This window comes from Leucoraja erinacea, chromosome 19 (genome assembly GCF_028641065.1).
Source record: "Leucoraja erinacea ecotype New England chromosome 19, Leri_hhj_1, whole genome shotgun sequence".
Classification (NCBI taxonomy): domain Eukaryota; kingdom Metazoa; phylum Chordata; class Chondrichthyes; order Rajiformes; family Rajidae; genus Leucoraja; species Leucoraja erinaceus.
Window position 1 is genome coordinate 20,068,789 of NC_073395.1, and position 23,000 is coordinate 20,091,788.

The window sequence follows — 23,000 nt, forward strand, 5'->3', positions numbered from 1 at the left end:
GGCAAGGAAATTACTGGGTTGTTGAAAAAAATCAGTCAGGCTTACAAAAAAGTAAATCTTACCCATGTCTCGTCTCGATCTGATTCCAATGTGATTAACTATTTATTTGGTTCAGGGCTAAAAAGGGATGGACAATCCAGCCAGAGAGAAGGTCCCGACCCAAAATGTCACCTATCCATTTTCTCCAGCGATGCTGCCTGACCTGCTGAGTTACTCCAGCAGTTTGTATCTATCTCTTCCTACTAGATGTTGCTTAAACACCACTAACGCATCTGCCTCCAACACCAGCCCTGGCAGAACGTTCCACATGGCTTCTGTAAATTATCCCTAATGTCTAGCTGAGTTACTCCAGCATTTTGTGTCCCTTACTGTAAAAATCTGTTTCATTTATTAATGTTCTTTCCCCTCCTCTGTATGGTTATCTCCCAAACCCGAGCTCCCCATTTCCCTATTATTTCCCCTCTCGCCCATCCCACTCACATTCCTCCCTCCAGCTTTATATTTTGCTCCTCCACTTGCATCATTATCTGACATCTTTTTCTTCCAGCCTTTGTCACTTGCACCACCCATCTGCAAATCAAACCCCACCTCACCTGTATCCACCCATCACTTGCCAGGTTTAGTCCTGCCCCCACCCCTCTCTTACAGCTTTCTGCCCCCTACCGTCAGTCTGAAGAAGGATCTCAACCTTGAGGAAGGGTCCTGGCCTGAAATGTCACCTGTCCCTTCTCTCTACAGATAACGCCTGACTCGCTGGGTCCCCCTGGCAATGTTGTGTTTTGCTCAAGATCCCAGTATCTACAGCTCCTTATTTTTCTGATCCACCCTTGCTCAGTCAGATCTACGCATGACTCTCGACCTGATGAAAGCCCACGAGGTCACAGGGAGAACGTACACACTCTGCACAGCCAGCACCCGTAGTCAGGATCGAACCCAGATCTCTGGTGCTGTAAGACAGCAATTCTACGACTGCGCCCGTGCCACAATTCTCCAATTTTACGTAACCACATAACCTTCCAGGCATAGCAGATTAGTTTAACTTGGCACAAACATTGTGGGCCTGTTCCTGTCGTCCTGTAGACTTTAGAGATACAACGTGGAAACGGGCCCTTTGGCCCACCTCGCCTCCGTGCCGACCAGCAGTCACCCCCGTACACTAGCACTATCCTACACACTAGGAACAATTTACAATTTTTACCAAAGCCAAACTGCTACAAAATTTCAACCTAATTTCTACGAACCTGCACATATTTAGGGGTGTGAGAGGAAACCGGAGAACTCGGAGAAAACCCACGCAGTCACAGGGCGAACGTACAAACTCCGCACAGAACTCACTCGCAGTCAGGATTGAACTCTGGCACTATGAGGCAGCAACTCTACCGCTGTGCCGCTGTGCTACCCACTGCTGTACTGTTCTATGTTCTATGTAATTGCCCAGCACAGGGATGGTGCCCGGGAGACGACAACTGAGGTCATATTATTGGTCAGAAAGGACTTGTTAGCTTCCTGTACTTGGTAGCACATTTTCATCCAACACGGACTTTTCAAGTTTAATTTAACAGTATATCATTCTCAATTACCATCAGTTACACTTCCACACTTTGGCTGCCAAGAATTTCTATCTCCCTATTTTCCATCAGACACTTCCATTAACCACAGCTTCCGGGCCTGATTGAGGTAAAGTCCCCAACATTAATGCGAATCACATCACACAAAATGCAAGCACGGCGGCAACTGAGTACTAATTCTTGTCGACAGGCGATTAAAAAAGATTGTCCACTCAAAATCTCTTGATCAAAAACAAACTACTTAGAAAATGTGAACAAAACACTACGTGCTGGAGGAACTCAGCGGTCAGGCAGCATCTGTGGAGGGAATGTACAGACGACGTTTCGGGTCTGAAGTAGCATCTTGACCCGAAATGTCGGCTGTCCATTTCCCTCAGGCCCATCGGCCCACAATGTCTGTGCCAAACATGATGCCAAGTTAAACTGATCTCTGCCTGCACGTGATCCATTTCCCTCCATTCCCTGCATATGTATGTGCCTATCTAAAAGCCTCTCAAACGGCACTATCATATCTGCCTCCACCACCAGCCCTGACAACGCATACCAGGCACCCACCCGTGTAGAAAACCTATCCTACACATCTCCTTTAAATTTTGTCCCTCTTACGTTAAAGTTATATCCTTTCGATTTTTAGAAAGTGCAGAAACAGGCCCTTCGGCCCACCAAGTCCATGCCAACCAGCCATCACCCTTTACGCTAGCACTATCCTATACACGAGGAACAATTTACAATTTATAGAAGCCAATTAACCTACAAACCTGCATGTGGGAGGAAACCGGAGCACCCGGAGAAAACCCACGCAGTCATAAGGAGAATATACAAACTCCGTGTAGACAGCGCCCGTAGTCAGGATCGAATCCGGATCTCTGGCGCCATAATGCAGCAACTCTACCGCTGTGCCACTGTGTTTAACCCATGTGTAATTTAGCATGACACAAATAACCATATCGTGGGTACTAACTGGCTACAGTTGTCCAAGACGTTGGTGAGGCGTATTGCATTTGAGGTATTGCATTTAGTTTTGTTCACCCTGCTAGAATAAAGATGACATTGAGCTGGAAAGAGATTTACGATGTTGTTGCTAGGACACGAGGGCCTGAACTATAGAGAGGGGTTGAGCAGGCGGGGACATTATTCCTTGGAGCGCAGGAGGTTGCGGGGTGATCTTTTAGAGGTGTATAAAATCATAAGGGCAATTGTTAGGGTGAATGCACAGAGTATTTTACCCAGAATAGGGGAATCAAGAACCACAGGCAGAGGTTTAAGGAAAGAGGGATTAATAATCCGAGGGGCAACTTTTTCACATGCAGAACGAGGTGCCAGAGGAGACGGTTCAGGTAGGTGTAAAAAAACATTTTAAAGACACTTGGACATGTACATGGATAGGAAAGGCTTAGAAGGATATGAGCCAAACTCAGACAAGTGGGTCTATCTTAGATGGAGCAGCTAGGTCGGATTGGGCGAGTTCGGTCAGAGGACCTGCTTTGGTGCTTTGGTGCTCAATATTTAATGATATATAACACAGGCGTGATGGGATGACAGGAATATTGAGCAACACACATAGTTCTGGTGTAACTCAGTGGGTCAGGCAGCATCTGTGGAGGACATGGATAGGTCACTTTTTGGGTCACGACCCTTTCTTCACAATATTCATGTGCGTTATGAGGTTGAGTATTATCGCGAAGACCGCAGGATTTTTGACTTTAGATTTCTTGAACATTTTTCCAACTCTCATCTAAACAGCACAAGCCTGCTCTGCTGAATTAGTCTCAATTTGTTGCAAATTACAGAATCTTTGCCTTCAATTTCCAGGTGACTCGGAAATAACCCTCATTTTGTATTGCAGAGAATGAGAATCGTTGCACTCTCTGCCAAGTATTCGAAGATAACAAATTATCTTTGATAAGAGGAAAGCTGGATGATAGGACATGGGCCAATTATCCATTTTACACAGTGTGGCCATTTTACAAAGCACCTATACTCTGTCCAGGGGGAAGAACATCACCCATCTATGTTCTCCAGAGATGCTGCCTTTCCCACTGTTATCACTAATGTGTTGATGAGTGCAGGAATTTAATAGTTGATGAGAATGATAATGGGAATGTTGATGGGAACAGCTTGGGCAGCACAGTGGCTCAGTGGTGGAGTGGCTGCCTTACAACGTCAGAGAAGTGGGTTCGATCCTGACTGTGGGTGCTGTCTGTAAGGAGTTTGTATGATCTCCTTGTGACAGCGTGCGTTTTCTCCAATTGCTTCAATTTCCTCCACACTCTGAAGACGTACAGGTTTGTAGGTTAATTGGCTTTGGTAAGTTGTGAAATTGTCTCTACTGGGTGGAACAGTGTTAGTGTACAGGGTGATCGCTGGTCGGCGTGGATTTGTTGGGCCGAAGGGCCTGTTTCCGTGCTGTATCTCAAAACTAAATTAAACTCTAATCTCACTGAACCTTCAAACAGTGAAAGATAAAAAATAAAGAAGCCTGAATTGGGATGAGGTTGTTGCTTAAAGGAAAAGACTCCCCTCTAATTCATAATGATTGATTTGCTCCTACACCTTGATTTCATGCCAAGACTGCTTTGTTTTTGAAAGTGGATTTTGGTAAAAATCTAATTTCAAGGCATGTTTCCACACTGTATCTCTAATGTCTAGAGTCTAAACAGAACCATCCTATCACCAATTAGAGTGTGTTCCTGACCTACCATCCATCTTATTAGAGACCGTCCGACTATCTTTAATCGGACGTTACCTTGCTCTAAACTTCAGTCCCTTTATCCTGTATCTGTACACTGTGGACGGCTTGATTTTAATCATGTCTAGTCTTTCCGCTAACTGTTTAGCACGCAACTAAAAGGCTTTTCACTGTACCTCGGTACAGGTGACAATAAACCAAACTAAACTCTGTCCACAGTAGGGCTGAAGAAGTGACCCGACCCGAAACGTTGCCTATCCATGTTCTCCAGAGATGCTGCCTGACACGCTGAATTCCGCTAATTTGTTGATGAATGGTGGAATTTGGTCCTTGACGGGAGTGTTACAGGGAAAATTGGATGGATAGGAAAGGTTTGCAAGGGTCAGGTACAGTCTAATGGCACCAGCTTGGTTAGGCAGCCTTGGTGGGTATGAATGAGATGGGCCGAAGAACCTATTTCCGTGCCGTTACTTCACTGCGCACGATTCCTCCAGAGGGCTGCGGCCCTTTCACGGCTGGAAGCAAGACCTGGCGGGCCGCAACTTGGAAGGGGGAGCCCCCTGATCCGGCCCCTGCTCATCCCCTGAAGACCAGAGACCAGGAGGAGGGAGCCAGTGATGACAATGGATGCGACGGGCGAGGGGCAAGGCCGGTGGGAGGAGAGGGAACCGGGGTCTGGCCTACCGAGCCCTCAAAGTCGGCTGCGGGAGGTGCCCCCGGGACACAAAGGTGGATGGGCGAGTAGAGGGGCGTGGCGTTCAAGAAAGTCGATGCCCGTAGGCCCGCAGCAGCCTGGGACAGGCATCACTCATAAGAATTGGAGCACAGACTGGACTTTGGAAATGGCGTCAATAAATGGCGCCTCTTGCACGCGGTCTCAGTAGACTATTTCTGTACACTTGCTAATCAGGGGTGTGCTTACATATGGCAATACTCTACTGGACTGTAAGAAAATAATTTCACTGTGTGTTTGCACTTTGCACATGTGGCAGTAAAGGCCCCATTGATGCAATAAATGAGATTGCAGTGAACTGGCACAGACTCGATGGGCAAAAATGTCCATGTCACAATATGAAATATGAAACCTTTAAGTATCCAATGTTTATTTCTCAATCAATGCAGGACCACCCTGGGCAGAATCAAGTTGATGGTTTTGGGATCCTGATGCGTGCAAAATGGCTGCCAGCATTTTCCCATCAAATCATCGACCGCACATCAAATGGTAAAGCACTTCACTGACTACAAAGTGCTTCAGGACATCAAGAATAGGCAGGAAGCACAATAAAGGTGAGAGTTCTGTCTCTAGTTTTCCTTTAACGCTCCACATTCATCAGTGAACCTTATCACAGGGGAATACAAAATGGCCACTGGCGTTTACATGAAGGAACTGCCCTTGAAAGCAACTCACTACACACAAATAGTTTCAGCAAAGTTTGAGATAGGTGTTAAAATTCTTACCTGAGGCTTGTTTTTGAGGGAAAATAAACCCTCCTGAATTGATGACTTTTGAAGCGGTGTGGAGTTCGGTCCCAATCTGGTTTGCTATGGGTTGTGGCTGATTGGGAGTCACTTCAAATGCAGTCAGGCAGAGCCCATTTATTCGGGCTGTGTTGATGTCTGTGATGATTTGCTGCAATTTGTAAAAAATGCATTAATAAAACAGAGGTTTCACAGTAGCCGTGACCCACAAAGAGTATAACACTGACAACTTGAGAGGATAATTGATGTTTTTATTGTTCAAATTTGCCATTGACACACAAACACATTATACGCAATATTCATCTGACTTGCTCAGATTGTTTAAAATCCATCTACCTGGTTGACAGTCACCAATTTAGTCAAACTATTTTGCACAACATAAGGTGAATTAAGTAGCAATTAGTCTATTTATCAATTATTCATGAAATTCCTTCTTTCCTGCCCCAAACCTTCAGTAAAAATATGCTGTTTGTTTGCAGATGCCTGCATTTTGGCATTGAATCTTATCAGACATCCTTGTCTGAAGAAGGGTCCTGACCCGAAACATTACTGTAGGGTGGCTCAGTGGTAGAGTTGTTGCCTTACAGCGCCAGAGACCCAGGTTCGATCCTATCTACAGGTGCTGTCATTACGGAGTTTGTACGTTCTCTCTGTGGCCTGCGTGGGTTTTCTTCAGGATCTCTGATCTCCTCCCATACTCCAAAGACATGCAAGTTAGTAGGTTAATTGGATTTGTTAAAAATTGTAAATTGTCCCTAATGTCAGTGTGCAAGGATTGCTGGTCTGTGCAGACTCGGTGGGCAGAATGGCCTGTTTCTGCGTTGCATCTGTTGAGTTACGCCAGCACTTTGTGGCCTTTTCCCAGCTCGAAATGTATCTTGTCCATTTCCCTCCACAGATGTTGCCGGACCTGTTGATTTTCTCCAGCGCTTTGTGTTTTGCTCATGATTCCAGCATCTGCAATTCCTTGTGCCGCCATAGTCCACATGATCCAATTCAAGGCCAAAATATAATTAGAAATGGATGAATAAAGCATGGATGATAGAAACATAGAAAATAGGTGCAGGAGGAGTCCATTCGGCCCTTCGTGCCAGCACTGCTTAACTCAGCAGGTCAGGCAGCAGCTCTGAAGAAAATGGATAGGTAACGTTTCAGGTTGGGATCCATCTTCAGATTGAAGACAAAGTCTGAAGAAAGGTCCCAACCCGAAACATCACCCATTCTGTTTCTCCAGAGATGCTGCCTGACCCGCTGAATTACTCCAGCATTTTGTGTTTATCTGAAGTGATAGGTGGTTATAGGTAAAAAGGTGGTTATAGGAGGCCATTTGGCCCTTCGAGCCAGCACCGCCATTCATTGTGATCATGGCTGATCGTCCCCAATCAATAACCTGTGCCTGCCTTCTCCCCATCGTCATATGTACTGAGAAAGGAATAATGAAATTCTTACTAGTTGCAGCTTTACGGGCATATTAATACAACAACACAACTAAATGTATACAATGATACAATAAATTATCAGTAGCACCAGGTAACTAGACCATAATAGTGCAAACTGCAATACCTAGTGCAACCTAAACAAGGTCCATGGTAGTTGTTGCCAAGGATCTTTGGTTGTTGCTAAGGCAGGGCTGTGGTTAGGGTTGTTCTGGTTGGTTGATGGGGAGAAGCTATTCTTGAACCTGGAGGTCACGGTTCTCAGTCTCCTGTACCTTCTTCCTGAGGGTAGCAGTGAGCAGCTTACAGCCCAGTGGTATGAATATTGATTTCTCTAACTTCAGGTAGCCCCGGCATTCCCTCTCTCTCTATCCTTCCCCCACCCAAGTCACACTAGCTTCTCATTTTCACCACATTTTGATGTATAAGTTCAACACCTCACAACTCCTTCCTACTGTTTTTGTAAACCAACATCTGCAGTTACATGTCTACATTTTACTGACACCCTTTGTCTCCTTTTCACCTCTAGCCTTTGTCACTTACTCATAGAGAGAGAGTCATAGCCATACAGTGTGGATACAGGGCCTTTGGCACCAACTTGTCCACACCGATCAATATGTCCCATCTACATTAGTCCCACCTGTCTGGGTTTGGCCCATATCCCTCTAAACCTATTCTATCCATGTACCTGTCTACTTGCTTCTTAAACATTGCGATAGTCCCTGCCTTAACCACCTCCTCCAGCCACCTTGTTCCATACATCCACCACCCTTTGTGTGAAAAGGTCACACCTCAGATTCCTATTAAATCTTTCCCCCCTCACTTTAAACCCACGTCCTCTGGTTCTCCCCTCATCTGCCAATCCAAAACAGCAGGGAAGAAGCGGTTCTGAAGTCTGGACATCTGAGTTTTCAGGCTCCTGTATCTTCTCCCAGAAGGTAGACGAGAGAAAAGGGAACGGCCAGGGTGCCAGGCTTCCTTGATGATACTTCCACCCTTCCTGATGCGACGCACCGTGAAGATGGACTGGATGGGAGGAATTGCCGAGCCTGCGAAGGACTGGGCTGTGTTGACCACTCGCTGCAGGCTCAGGCGGTCAAGAGCAGAGCAGTGGCCACACCAGGCTGAGATGTGGCCACACCAGGCCACATACCCTATGAAGAGCATCCGTAGACGTTTGAGAGAATCCTCGTGGATATGCAAAATCTTCTCAGATGCCTAAGGAAGCAAATGCGTCGAGGAGACGGCTTAAGGAATTGGTGCAATGCCAATAGAAAGCTCAGAGAGAGATTAACTCAAACCGCTGGAGGATCTCAGCAGGCAAAACAGCATCTGTGTCAAAGGGATGGTGGAAACATCGTTACTTCTAAGGTTCAGGTTTAGTATTGCCACGTGTAACAAGGTATGGTGAAAAGCTTTGATCTTGTATGCTATCCAAACAGAACAGATACAGTATACATAAATACAATCAAGTATCTGTGTAGGAAGGAGCTAAAGGGTTTATAGAAACATAGAAATTAGGTGCAGGAGTAGGCCATTCGGCCCTTCGAGCCTGCACCGCCATTCAATATGATCATGGCTGAAGATAGACACAAAATGCTGGAATAACCCACAATGGAGTAAGTTAGACCACAATGTATTAGAGTTGTGTTATTCATTTTCTCCAGAGATGCTGCCCGACCTGCTAAGTTACTCCAGCACTACATGTCCACCTACAGTCAAATGTATACATGTATATAGAGGTACTGCCTCAAAAAGGCAGCCAGCATCACCAAAGATCCACACCACCCTGGCCACGCTCTCATTTCACTCCTGCTATCGGGATGAAGGTACAGGAGCCTGAAAACCATGATCTCCAGGTTCAGGAACAGCTTCTTCCCAACAACTATCAGGCTATTGAACGCTACTAACATCACCAAACCTCGAACCCCAAACTGCCTTGGCTGTAACTTTGGACTTTGTTTTGTTTGCTCTGCTGTATATTGCGTTTTTTATTTATTAATATTATCTATTGAGTACACTGGTTACAAACCTGTTGTGTTGCTGCAAGTAAGAATTTAGTTTGGTTTGGAGATACAGCGTGGAACCAGGCCCTTCGGCCCACCGAGTCCGCGCTGCCCAAGACTAGTTCCATCCTACGCACCAGGGACAATTTACCTACAAACTTGTACGTCTTTGGAATATGGGTGGAAATCAGAGCACCTGGAGAAAACCCACGCGGTCACAGGGAGAACGTGCAAACTCCATACAGCCACCCATAGTCAGGATTGAACCCGGATCTCTGGCGCTGTAAGGTAGCAGCTCTACCGCTGCGCCACTGTGCCGCCCCAAATGTAATTGTCCCATTTCAGTACATATGATAATTACATACTCGTGACTCTCTCTTGACTCGTCAAACTTAAGTACAACAGGTAGAGCAAAGGGGACGATGCAGAGCGCAGAATATAGTTCCCAGCAATGTAGCGCACCAGTTCCACAGACAAAGTCCAATGTCCACAATGGGGTAGAGGTGAATTGGACAGTATACAAAGTCCAGGGAGAATGTGTTTTGGTCTTGGCCAGTGTGGTTTAGTTAAAAGCAGCAGTAGAAAAGTAATATATAATGTTATCAGATTGCAAAAGGAAATTAGACTGAGTGAATGTGATCCATTCTCGCCTCTACTTTATTGCTACCAAAACAACGATCAGATTGTGTCCCTTGTAATATTGTGTGTGCCCTCATAGTCTGATATCCTATCACCTAAATCTCTGTCTCTGCCTGCCTGATATCAGATGGTGGAGTAACGGACTCTGGGGAGGAAAGGATGCTTCAGACTTTTAGATTTTTGAGATGCAGGGCAGAAACAGGCCCTTCGGCCCACCGACCACCAATCACCCCATATACTAGAACTATCCTACACACTAGGCAATTTACATTTTTTACAGAAGCCAATTAACCTACAAACATGTACGTCTTTGGAATGTGGGAGGAAACCAGAATACCTGGAGAAAACCCACGCACCCGCAGGGAGAACTTGCAAACAGCCAACACCCGTAGTCAGAGTCTCTGGCGCTGTAAGGCAACAACTCTACCACTGCTCCACTGTACTGCCCCAAATTGGTGACAGGATTTTACTCCCTAAACTTTGGGTGATTAACGTGCCCCTCAGATTCCCTTGAAGTGCTGCTGAAAAGATTCCTTCTCTAGTGCCATCATATCCATCCTGTTCGATTACAATATTACAGTAAAATACTATTACGTCCCATTACAATTCGCCTACCGCCACAACAGGTCAACGGATGCGATCTCACTGGCTCTCCATTCTGCACTGGAGCACTTGGACAAAGAAAACACATACATCAGGCTGTTGTTAATAGACTACAGCTCAGCATTCAATATTATCATCCCCTCCAAGCTAGTTACCAAGCTCACGGAACTGGGTCTCTGCACATCTCTCTGCAACTGGATCCTCGACTTCCTCATCACTGACCACAGTCTATTTGAATTGGCAGCAACATTTCTTCCATCGATAATCATCAGTACTGGAGCATCTCAAGGCTGCGTGCTCAGCCCCCATGCTCCATACTCACTCACTATACTCATGACTGTATAGCCGGACACAGTGCAAACTTCATCTTCAAGTTCGCCGACGACACCACCGTTGTGGATGAATTACAGATGGTGATGAGTCTGAGTATAAAAGTGAGATCGATCGACAGACCAAATGGTGCCAGCACAACAAGCTGGCTCTCAATGACAGTAAGACCAAGGAGCTGATTGTGGACTTTGGAAAGGGAGGGACGAGGACCCACAAACCTGTTTATATCGACGGGACGATGCTGGAGAGAGTCAAAAGCTTCAAATTCCTGGGCATGCATATTTATGAAGATCTACTTGCTGAGAAGATTGTGGAGACTCGGTTTGTCAGCGAGGACTCTCTGGAACTTTTACAGGTGGACAGTATTGACTGGTTAAATCACGGCCTGATTCGGCACTTGAATGCCCAGGAGCAAAGAAGACTGCAAAAAGTGGTGGACACTGACCAGTCCGTCACGGTCACTGTCACTGACCTCCCCACCATCCAAGGGATTTACAGGAGTCCCTACCTCAAAAACGCAGCCAGGATCATCAGAGACCCACACCACCATGGCCACACTCTCATATTACTCCTAGCAGAAGATACAGGAGCCTGAAAACCGTAACGTCCAGGTTCAGGAACACCTTCTTCCCTACGGCCATCACAACACAACGTTCAACACATCAACCACCAAATAAGCTCCAAACTACATAGACTACATACACACACACACACAATTAACTTTTTCATTTCCTTTCTTGTTTATTATATTGTTTACAGTGTACTATGTTTACATATGCTGTTGTGGTGCAGCAAGTTATGCCCCTGTCCCACTTAGGAAACCTGAATGGAAACCTCTGGAGACTTTGCGCCCCACCCAACCTCTGGAGACTTTGCGCCCCACTCAAGGTTTCCTCGCGGTTCCCGGAGGTTGCAGGTGGTTGCCGGAGGTTGCAGGTAGTGGAAGCAGGTAGGGAGACTGACAAAAACCTCCGGGAACCTCCGGGAACCAGCACGGAAACCTTGGGTGGGGCGCAAAGTGCCCAGGGGTTTCCGTTCAGGTTTCCTAAGTGGGACAGGGGCATAAGAATGTCATTATATGGGACATATGACAATAAAACACTCTTGACTCTAAGGTGATGGGAAGTTCTCCCAAGCTATCAAAGAGTTAAACAGAGCGATGGTGTTCCTTTTGCTTCAGCCGTACTTAAACAATGGCTGCTGACGATATAATTGGAGGGGCTGAGTCAAGGAGAGAGCTATTGACTCGACTGTGAAAGGGAGCTAACGACCTTCAGCAGGAGGCTGCCATTAGCCCTGTGCAACCCACTGATCCTGTCACTCCGGCTGGTAGCTGCAATCAGCCTCCATTGCGCAAGCCTCCAATGATGCATAGCCCCTTCCCCCATCACCTCACCTGCAACCGCTGATTACACAGAGGGAACAACGCAACAACAGTGTAGGAAGGAACTGCAAGCGCTGGTTTACACCGAAGATCGACACAAGAACTCAGCGGGACAGGCAACATCTACGGAGAGCAGGAATGGGTGACGTTTCGGGTCGAGACCCTTCTTCAGACTGAAAGTCAGGGGAGGGGGAGACTAGAGATGTGGAAGGGTTAGGTGTGAAAAAGACAGATCAAAGCAGACGAAGCTCAAGGAAATGTTGAATGGTTCACAGAACCAACGCCGAGACTAAGTACCAGCGGGATCTTGCAACATTCTGCTTGTATTTAGTTTAGCTTGGTTTAGATTAGATTAGTTTAGTAAGTGCTCTCTAACCTTCTGTCTCCATGTCTAAGAAAAAGGATTTTTTTTAAATTGGGAGGCATGGCGACACAGCGATAGAGTCGCTGCCTTACAGCGCCAGAGACCTGGGTTCGATCCTGACTAGGGGTGCTGTCTGTACAGAGTTTGTACGTTCTCCCCATGAACACGTAGGTTTTTCTTCGGTTTCGTCCCACACTCCAAAGGCGTGCAGGTCTGTAGGTTAACTTCAGTAAAAATTGTCCCTAGTGTGTAGGATAGTGCTAATGTACAGGGATTGCTAGTTTAGTTTATTATTGTCACGTGTAACGAGGTACAGTGAAAAGCTTTTTGTTGCATGCTATCCAGTCAGCGGAAACACTATACATGATTACAATCAAACGGTCCACAGTGTACAGATACAGGATAAAAGGAATAATGTTTAGTGCAAGATAAAGCCCAGTAAAGTCCAAATAAATATAGTTTATGGGTCTCCAATGAGGTAGATGGCTGGTCAGGACAGCTCTCGAGCTGTTGATAGGATAGATCAGTTGCCTGATGACAGCTGGGAAGAAACTGTCCTGAATCTAGAATGTGGTCAGGCTGTGCTATCAATCTGAAGAAGGGTGTCAACATAAACATCACCTAACTATGATCTCCACGGATTCAGAGGGGGTGTGAAGGAGTGTGGGGGTTGGGGGGGGGGGGGGGGGGGGGGGGGGGGGGGAGAGAGGGGGGTGTGGGTGAGGGGGAAGGGGGGGGTGGGGTGGGGGGGTGGGGGGGGGTTGGGGGAGGGGGGTGTGGGAGAGGAGGGGTGTGTGGGGAGGGGGATGTGGGGGAGGGGGGATGTTGGGGAGGGAGGCTTGTGAGGGAGGGGGGTGTGGGGCAGGGGGGGGGTGTGAGGCGTGTGAGGGAGGGGTGTGTGTTTGGGGGAGGGGTGGTGGTACGGGGGGGAGGAGGGGTGGGTGGGGGAGGGTGTGTGTGTGGGGGAGGGGGGGGTGTGGGTGTAGGAGAGGGAGTGCATGTGGGAGGTGGGGAGCGGTGTGTATGGTAGGGGGGGAGGGAAGAGAGGGGTGTGTGGGGTATGTGGGGTGTGTGGGCTCAGCGGCTCCCGGCCCTGGCTCCGACCACACTCACTGGCTCCAGGACCTGGTTCCGGACTCACACAGCGGCTCCCATCTCCGGCTCCTGTCGCACTCAGCGGGTCCCGGCTCCTCGTGGTGGTCGCCGCCGCCACCTCCCGCGAACACATTCCCCGCCCACACCCTGCCTACTCCACTCCTTCAGCTTTATTCTCGCTGCTAGTGATTGACAGCGGGTGCCGGAAGGGGCGTCGCCATCTCGGCAAATGACAGGAGAGAAGACCAATAACTTTCACCGATCGGAACAAAAATGGATGCACTTGCAGCACAAGAGAATGGCAAGTAAAGTGGCAAAAAACCGTAGCATTATCGGGTACCGTTTTTGCGCAGATTTATAAATAACGCAAATCGAAAGAGGACGAGTTGAGAGATATATAACTATATAGACTGTATCTACAATATTACTACAATTTTGCAGCATTATGGGGTGTGGGGGAGAGAGTAGGAATATTGCATTGAGATAGAGTGTCCTACTTGACTGTATTGGATGGCAGAACAGGGTCGAAGGGCCAAATGGCTTCCATTTCTATTTTCTACGTCACAGAATCGAGCAACATCTTGCTTTCTAACAGGAGCATGGTGGACAAGATTAACGCTTAAAGGCAGCCTACACGTGTGATTGTTAGCAGATAGACACCGTGACCTTCACCATCAAAGAATGGGGTCCTGAGTTTCCACGTGCCAAAGGATGAAATATTGTTTGTAAAGAAAAAGAGCTTCAATGGCAAGAAACGGTTGATCTGAGAGTCAGTGTGTAGCTTGTAGTTTTGGGGGAAAATAAATGGATCTGAGTCTCTCTCTCTCTCTCGGCAAAAAAAAAGGATTTTCTTTCAACCTACCATCAAGCTCGGTATTATTCCAAAATACTTTAGAAGCAGAGAATTGCAATTGCTCATTTACCGGGGGTAGTGGCTAATTCTGTAGTCAATAAAGTCTTGTGTAGTCTTTTCCACTCTATCTACTTGTGTTGCCACTTTCAAACAGCTGTGGGCTTGGAGCCCAAGATCCCTCTGCACATCAATGCTGTAAAGTGCATCTTCAAATGTACTTGATGTCCAGCTCTGAATGTGTCCCTGGGAACAGCCCATAAATCAGAGAGTCCTCCTTTACGGAGCTGTTCAGGGATGAGCCATCTGCTAGTCTGAAGGACACACACGGTAGGTAGGGGTAAAAAAAAAAAAAAAAAGCCTGGTCCCTGGCTATTCCTCCACAAGTTGCAGACTCCTTCTCTGACTCAGGACAGATAGTCTGATGTACTGTAGACGATACCGCAGCTTTCATAGATTAATAACCATTTGCCTCACACATCCAAAGTCTTGCTTAATGCGGAATTATTTGTTTATCATAAACAAGGCAGTAATATGATTCATTTGCACCCTGGGTTACTATTATATTAAAACAGAGATGTTGACAGATTTCTGAACCTTATTGCATGTGTGTTCCAATTAATAGCTGCCTACATAGGCTACCCACTCTAGTTTTATGAATCAGTAAATTCATGCTCAGTTTGTTGAACTGGTTCAGCAAGAGTAGTACTCCAGGGTTTTACACCAAGGTAGTGCCAACATTTACTTACAGTGTAAATTGCATTGACCTATAAATCTGCTCTATGAACTGCCAGTAGTACTGATGTCAATGAACTGATTCCTAATGGATTGGAGAAGTAAATGCTGATAGATGCTGCTTTCCACCAAAGATGGACACAAAGTGAAGGAGTAACTAACTCAGTGGGTCAGGCTGCACCTCTGGAGAAAAAGGATGGGTGACGTTTTGCATCGGACCCTTCTTCAGACTCTAAAGGAGTGTCCCGATCCAAAACGTCACTGATCCTATTTCTTCAGGGATTCCTAACTGATATTGGAGATGTGCTTCCGCCCAGTGAAAACTGATTAACACGGAATTATTTGTTTATCGTAAACAAGGTAGTAACATGATTCATTTGCACCCTGGGTTACTATTATATTAAAACAGAAATGTTGACAGATTTTTGAACCTTATTGCTTGTGTGTTCCAATTAATAGTTGCCTACAAAGGCGACCCACTCCAGTTTCTCTATGCATGACCTCTCCCATTTTCCAGTTTTCCAGGTTTTCTTCCTCCCGGAACCCCCCCACTCACAATCATTCTGAAGAAGGGTCTCGACCCAAAAAAGTCACCTATCCATGTCCTCCAGAGATGCTTGCCATTCTTGCCATAGAGGGAGTACAGAGAAGGTTCACCAGACTAATTCCTGGGATGGCAGGACTTTCATAGGAAGAAAGACTGGATAGACTCGGCTTGTACTCGCTAGAATTTAGAAGATTGAGGGGGGATCTTATAGAAACTTACAAAATTCTTAAGGGGTTGGACAGGCTAGATGCAGGAAGATTATTCCCGATGTTGGGGTAGTCCAGAACAAGGGGCCACAGTTTAAGGATAAGGGGGAAGTCTTTTAGGAGATGAGAAAATCATTTTTTTTACACAGAGTGATGACTCTGTGGAATTCTCTGCCACAGAAGGTAGTTGAGGCTAGTTCATTGGCTATATTTAAGAGGGAGTTAGATGTGGCCCTTGTGGCTAAAGGGATCAGGGGGTATGGAGAGAAGGCAGGTGCAGGATACCGAGTTGGATGATCAGCCATGATCATATTGAATGGCAGTGCAGGCTCGAAGGGCCGAATGGCCTACTCCTGCACTTATTTTCGATGTTTTCTATGCTGTTATTCCAGCACTTTGTGTCCTTCGTCTTAACCGAAAATTGGAAGAATGGACATTCAGTGGGTCAGGCACCATCTCTGGAGAACATGGATAGGCGACGTTTCGGGATCGAGACGCTTCTTCAGAGAAAGGGGGAGATAAGAAGACGAGGAGAGAAATGTAAAGCTGGAGAGAGGGGTCTGGTGGAGAGAGAGGGGGAGGGTGAAGGGGGAAGACGGGAAGAGGGGAAGAGGGGGGGATAAAAGGGAAATGGGAGACCTTGGTCAGGATTGATAGAAAAAAAAGACACCTATTGATGCTCCTGAACACATCATCAGTGATGTAAGCTGGGGACATTGGGTGTTTCGGGTCTTTCAACATCAGACACCCTCATCCAGGTGACCCAGCTGTGGTTGATGAGATCATGTCTTGTGTCTTGTGTCCAGGTGGCCCCCCCCCCCCCCCCCCCCCCCCCCCCCCCCCCTGATCCAGAGCCATCTCGAGGCCTTCTCCGCTGCCTCTGTGATGTTCTTGATGGCTCTTCTCCTCACCATCCCGTTGATGCCCAGTGCACTCACGGCTTTGTAGAGCGATTATGAAGGAGGGGGAAGGAGCAGGGTGAAGGTGGGAGATGGTGGGAGTAATGCGGAGGCAGAAGGAAAGAGAGGACTCTCTGTATTCAGCACAAAAATAAACAACTCTATACGACTGGTGGAAAGTGACATTCGATGCTGCATTGTTAATGTGGTCCTTGTGAAACAATGTACCATCCAACTCACTGTGAGTAATGCCACATGCATTATAATTAAAATCTATTGTGAATCACTAAAGTACACACATTGAACGGTGCCTGAGCCAGGACTTGATTAACCGCTGCCACTCCAGAATCTCTTGGCACAGCTTCTGTTCCAAAGCTCCAGAGTGGAGCTCCAAGGGTGATCTCCATGTTAAAGATACACAGCAGAGCACCAGGGCAGAGCTCCACTCCAGGGCCACTCAACCAGTGTCCCATCTCAAAAGCTCCACCGACCTGGAACAATTTGTAAAATAGACACAAAGTGCTGGAGTAACTCAAGCAGCATCTTTGGAGAAAAGGGATGGGTGACGTTTCGGGTCTGGAGCTGAAGGGGACTCCCATCTCCTCCACTCCCCCTCCTCATCCACCCACATTCCATCCTCTAGCTTCACAGTTCGCAACTCTTCAATCAGCTGGTCTCACACCTGTTTTAATCTATGGCCTTTCTTCCAATCATCTGCCTATCAACCTCCCCCCCCCCCCCCCCCCCCTGCCATGTTTACCTATTAACTGCCATGCTTTGTTTCCTCCTCCAAACTACAATCAGACTAATGAATGGTCCCGACCCGAAACGTTATCCATCCTTTTTCTCCAGAGACCCGCAGAATTACTCCAGCACTTTGCGTTTATCTTTGGTATGAACCCGCTTCTGTAGATGGAGTCATACAGTGTGGAAACAGGCCCTTCGGCCCAACTTGCCCACACTGGCCAACCTGTCCCATCTACACTTGTCCCGCCTGCCTGCGTTTGGCCCACATCCCTGTAAACCTTTCCTATTCATGTGTAATTGTTTCTTAAACATTGCAATAGTCCCTGCCTCAACTACCTCCTCTGGCAGCTCGCTCCATACACCCACCACCCTGTGTGTGGAAAACGTTAACCCTCAGATACCTATTCAATCTTTCCCCCTTTACCTCAAACCTACAGTAGGTAGCTCCTCGAATCCCCGACCCTGGGCAAGAGACTCACGTCCGCCCGATCTATTCCTCTCACAATATTATACACCTCTACAAGATCACCCCACATCCTCCTGCACTCCAAGGAACAGAGTCCCAGTCTGCTCAACCTCTCCCTGTAGCTCAAACCCTCGAATCCCGGCAACATCCTCGTAAATCTTTGTCTCTGCATCATGCCGACCCCTTTTGGAATTGTGCAGACCTGAATCCCTTTGCTTCCCCCTATCGACTGCTTGGTATCTGATGCACATTTCCTCTGGAGATCCGTGGCTGGAGGGACACAGTTTGCCGCAGCTCAGCAGGAATTATCACCCCAGTCTACTTATAAGAGGGCGAATTGGTAAAACGTACCATGCCTTTTGTAACGGCGATCATGCACCCTTCAATTAAAAACTTCACATTTGCCTTTTCAGAGTGCCTCACTTTGAGCTTGAAAGACAGGTTGTTTCAATGCTAATACTCGCTGTTCAAAAGCACAGCGGGGAACTGCAGCTAAAAAACAGCATGCTGCTTTCAAAAATAATCCCGTCACTTTCTAACTTTGCTGACATTCTTGTGCCAGGAAGGAAAGGCAGGAGTATTTATTTTCCGGATTTATGTATTCAAGGTGATTATTCAACCTGCGTGCAATTAAAATAAAAGCCACTTGTTTTGCATGCACTGAATTCTGAAGGCAGATCAAGAGGAATAACATGGTGCATAAATTATTTAAAGCGGTAAAACTTTCGAGCACAGTGTTCAGTTTCTGTGTGTGTGTGTGGATGGAAACACAAATCCTAATTGTTCTGGTAGGATTTCCTCCCCTGGTTCCCACCCGGACTCCCTGCGTTTGGCCCATACCCCTCTAAACCTGTCCTATCCGTGTACCTGACTAAATGTTTCTTAAGCAATGCGATACTACCTGCCTCAACTACCTCCTCCGGCAGATAGACACAAACTGCTGGAGTAACGCAGCAAGACGGGCAGCATGTCAACCCCAGGAAGGCTGCTGGCCCAGATGGCATCCCAGGGAGAGTATTGCGGGACTGTGCAGACCAGTTAGCGGAGGTTTTTAGCGACATCTTTAACCTCTCTCTGTCAACATGCACTGTCCCTAAATGCTTCAAGACTGCTACCATCGTACCTGTTCCCAAAAAAATATCCATTACCAGCTTGAATGACTATAGACCTGTTGCTCTCACTTCAACGGTGATGAAGTGTTTTGAACTGCTGGTCCTGGCCCACATTAAGTCCTCTCTCCCATCCACCCTGGATCAGCTTCAGTTTGCATATAGAGCTAATAGGTCAACGGAGGATGCCATCAACATGGCTCTACATTCTGCACTGACACATCTGGAGCGCCCTGGCTCATATGTGAGGATGTTATTTGTAGATTTTAGTTCAGCATTTAATACCATCATTCCCAGCAGAATGGTGGACAAACCGCCTGATCTGGGTGTTAATGCAAACACATGCAGATGGATTAAGGACTTCTTAACAGACCGCCACAGACTGTCAGGATGGGGTCCAATTACTCCCCAGTCCTGACGCTCAGCACAGGAGGTTGTGTGCCGAGTCCCATCTTGTATATAATATACACTTATGACTGTACACCAACACACAGTACAAACAGGATCATCAAGTTTGCGGACGACACGACTGTGGTGGGACTGATAAACAACAACGATGAGTCTGCCTACAGAGATGAAGTCCAAAAACTGACTGCCTGGTGTACCAAAAACAACCTGGTACTCAACCCATCAAAGACAAAAGAACTGGTCGTTGACTTCAGGAGGAAGAGGAGAGAGGAACCTGCTCCTTTATACATCAAAGGAGACATGGTGGAGAGAGTCACTGGCTTTAAGTTCCTGGGAATAAACATCTCCCAGGACCTCAAATGGCAAATGAACACCGTCACTCTCGTGAAGAAGTCACATCAGCGGTTGTATTTCCTGAGGTCTCTGCGGAGAGCAAACGTCTCACAGCCGCTGCTGCTGTCCTTCTACCGATGCGCCGTGGAAAGTATCCTCTCCTATGGCATCCTGGTGTGGTTTGCTAGCTGCACTGTGGCTGAGAGGAGGGCGCTGCAGAGAGTTATAAAAACTGCACAGAGCATTACAAACGCTCAACTGCCCTCCTTGGATGATATATACAGGGCCCGATGCTTGCGCCGGGCCACAAACATCAAGCAGGACACATCCCACCCTGCCAACCACCTTTTCACTCAGCTACCCTCTGGGAGGCGATTCAGGTCTCTGTAGACTAAAAAATAGGTTCTACCCATGTGCGATAAAATAACTTAATTCCAATAGAGAACACTGGGGAAGCAAAATGTAATTCTCAGAAATGCAACATTCTTTTAAAATTCTTTTTAAATACTTATTTATTATTTTTACTAATAAGTGTACATATGTGTCAATGGTTGTCGTGTTTGTATTTTTTAACCGGAGGAGATGTAACGGAATTTTGTTGCACAGTATCGTGCAATGACAATAAACGTATTCATTCATCCATCCATTCATTCATGCATTCATTCATGCATGCATTCATTCATTCATTCATTCATTCATTCATTCATTCATGTCTGGAGAGAAAGAATGGGTGACGTTTCGGGTCGAGACCCTTTTTCACACAGGAAGCATTAGTCAGAAGAAGCATCTTGACCTGAAACATCACCCGTTTCTTCTGTCCAAAGATGCTGCCTGTCCCTCCAGCATTCTGTCCAGAGATACTGCCTGAGTTACTCCAGCGTTTTGTGTCTATCTTCGGTGTAAAGCAGCATCTGCAGTTCCTTCCTACACATACCTCCTCCAGCAGCTTGTTCCATACGTCTACCGCCCTTTGTGTAAAAAAGTCACCCCTCAGGTTCCTATTAAATCTCTCCCATCTCACCTTAAACCTACATTATGTCCACGGGTTCTTGAGTCCCCAACTCTGACAAAAAGATCAAAAAGATCTATTCCTCTCATGATTTTGTACTCCTCGAGAAGATCATGTACACCTCTATGGGATAAAAAAAATCTTCAATGGCCAACGGATTGGTCACAGGCTGCTGGTAATTTTGTGCAAGCAACAGAAAGAAAATCCCAGCCTGAAGCTTTAAATTCCACGCTTAAATTGATCTGAAGTAATAAGTAACGATAATAGGGATATAAATGTCAACAGAGATAAAGTTGCTGTGTCTGAGGAACACTTCAGCACATAAAATGTTCAAGAAACACATTAAATAATTGAAGAAACTTTAATGAGTCCGTTGGCTATCATTCATATTGCCTTCATTATGCTAATCAATTGTACAGAAGATATGTTTAAAGGAAGGCCACCAAGGCTTGAAATTACTTAATGTAAATCTTGTATTGGCGTTGAGCTTAATGAAGGGTGAAAGGAAGCAGAGTGTACATGGCCAGGTCACCAGGCTGAGCTTGTGTCCTCCATTGTGGCTCAGAATAATAAATGTCAGGGAGCAGAGATGCGTCTTTAATAGAACATACTTTCTTAACTCTTCCATCCCCTGCCCTCCCCTCTGTCCACCCCACCCTAGTCGTTCTACCAGTTCCACTGTCCACATCTGTGTATCCCTCTTGTTGTCGCCCCTTCCCCAACTAACCGTGGGCCATTATGGACCCCACCCTTCCTGAGGTCATCAGTTGCCGACCCTGGTTCCTTCTGGTCAGTTTCACGCCCCCACCCCCACCTCTATGTTCAGTCTGAAGAAGAAAGATTCCGGCTCGAAATGTCACCTATTCTTTTTCGTCAGAAATGTTGCCTGAGCAGCGAAGTTACTCCAGCACTTTGTGCTTATCTCCATCTGCAGTTACTTCCTACATGCGTTTTAACGATGTCTGTTGTGCTCATGTGTGGTCTGATTTGATTTGATGGCACGCAAACCATCATCATTTCATTGTATCTCAGTATTTATGACTTTTATAAAAGATATTTGGACAGGTACATGGATAGAAAAGGTTTAGAGGGACGTGGACCAAATGAGGGTAGGTGGGACCAGCGTAGGCGAGGCATTTTGATTGGCATGGGAAAGATGGGCCCAAGGGCCTGTTTCCTTGCTGTATGACTATGACACTAAATGTCATCAGCAGGGCTATGGAAGACATTGTGAACTGCCTTATCAGGGGAGCACCTCCTCACCAATAACCTGGCCAGTTTGAGCTTCCCCAGAATCATTCTTCTCCAGACCTCATTACAGCCTTGGACCAGGTCCACGCACGCTGCTGCTGGCTGCCACCTCAAGGTCAGCTCCCACTGTGGAAGAGATCTTGTTCTCAACGCTGACAAATTGGGTTTGGATTTCACCAGCTGCCGTTTATCCGTTTGTCAAGTGCAGCTTCTTCAGGGCCGACTGCCGAACATCCAAATTTAAAGCCACATTGTCACGGAGAACTCGAATGCCATTTTAAAACAAAGGTTTAAAACAAAGGTTTAAACTCTCATACAGCGAGGCTTTATCAGCCACTGGGGAGGCCATATTTGGAATATTGTGCGCAGTTTTAGAGTCATAGAATCTTAGAGCCATACAGCACGGAAACAGGCCCTTCGGCCCACCCCGACCAACAAGCTCCATCTTCTCTAGTCCCATCTGCCCATGTTTGGCCTCATATCCCTCTAAACTTTTCCTATCCATCTACCTGTCAGTGTGGAGTTTGCACGCACTGCGTGGGTTTCTTCCAGGTAGAATCATGGAGTCATACAGATTGGAAACAGGCCTGTGGAGACAATCTGCCCATGCCAACCAAGATGCCCTATCTACACTAGTCCCATCTGCCCATGTTTGGCCTATATCCCTATAAACCTTTCCTATCCATGTATCTGTCCAAATGTCTTTTAAAAGGTGTGATCGTACCTGCCCCAGTAATCTCCTCTCTCTGTTCATTCCATTTACCAATATCGATGATGGAATTTATCCTGCCCATGTTTAACAATGAACTTAAAAAAAAAATTTAAAAAAACAATGAACTGAACTAAA

At 46.6% G+C, this 23,000-nt stretch overlaps 1 protein-coding gene across 3 annotated transcripts in view; it reads right to left on the minus strand.

The window, feature by feature from the left end:
• Positions 1 to 23,000, minus strand: part of syt1a (synaptotagmin Ia) — a 214,160-nt gene that overhangs the window by 116,597 nt on the left and 74,563 nt on the right. For all 3 annotated transcript variants that reach the window (XM_055650555.1, XM_055650556.1, XM_055650557.1), the window contains one exon: positions 5,716 to 5,887. The gene's annotated coding sequence lies outside the window, so the exon portion shown is untranslated. The remainder of the gene's footprint in view (positions 1 to 5,715; positions 5,888 to 23,000) is intronic.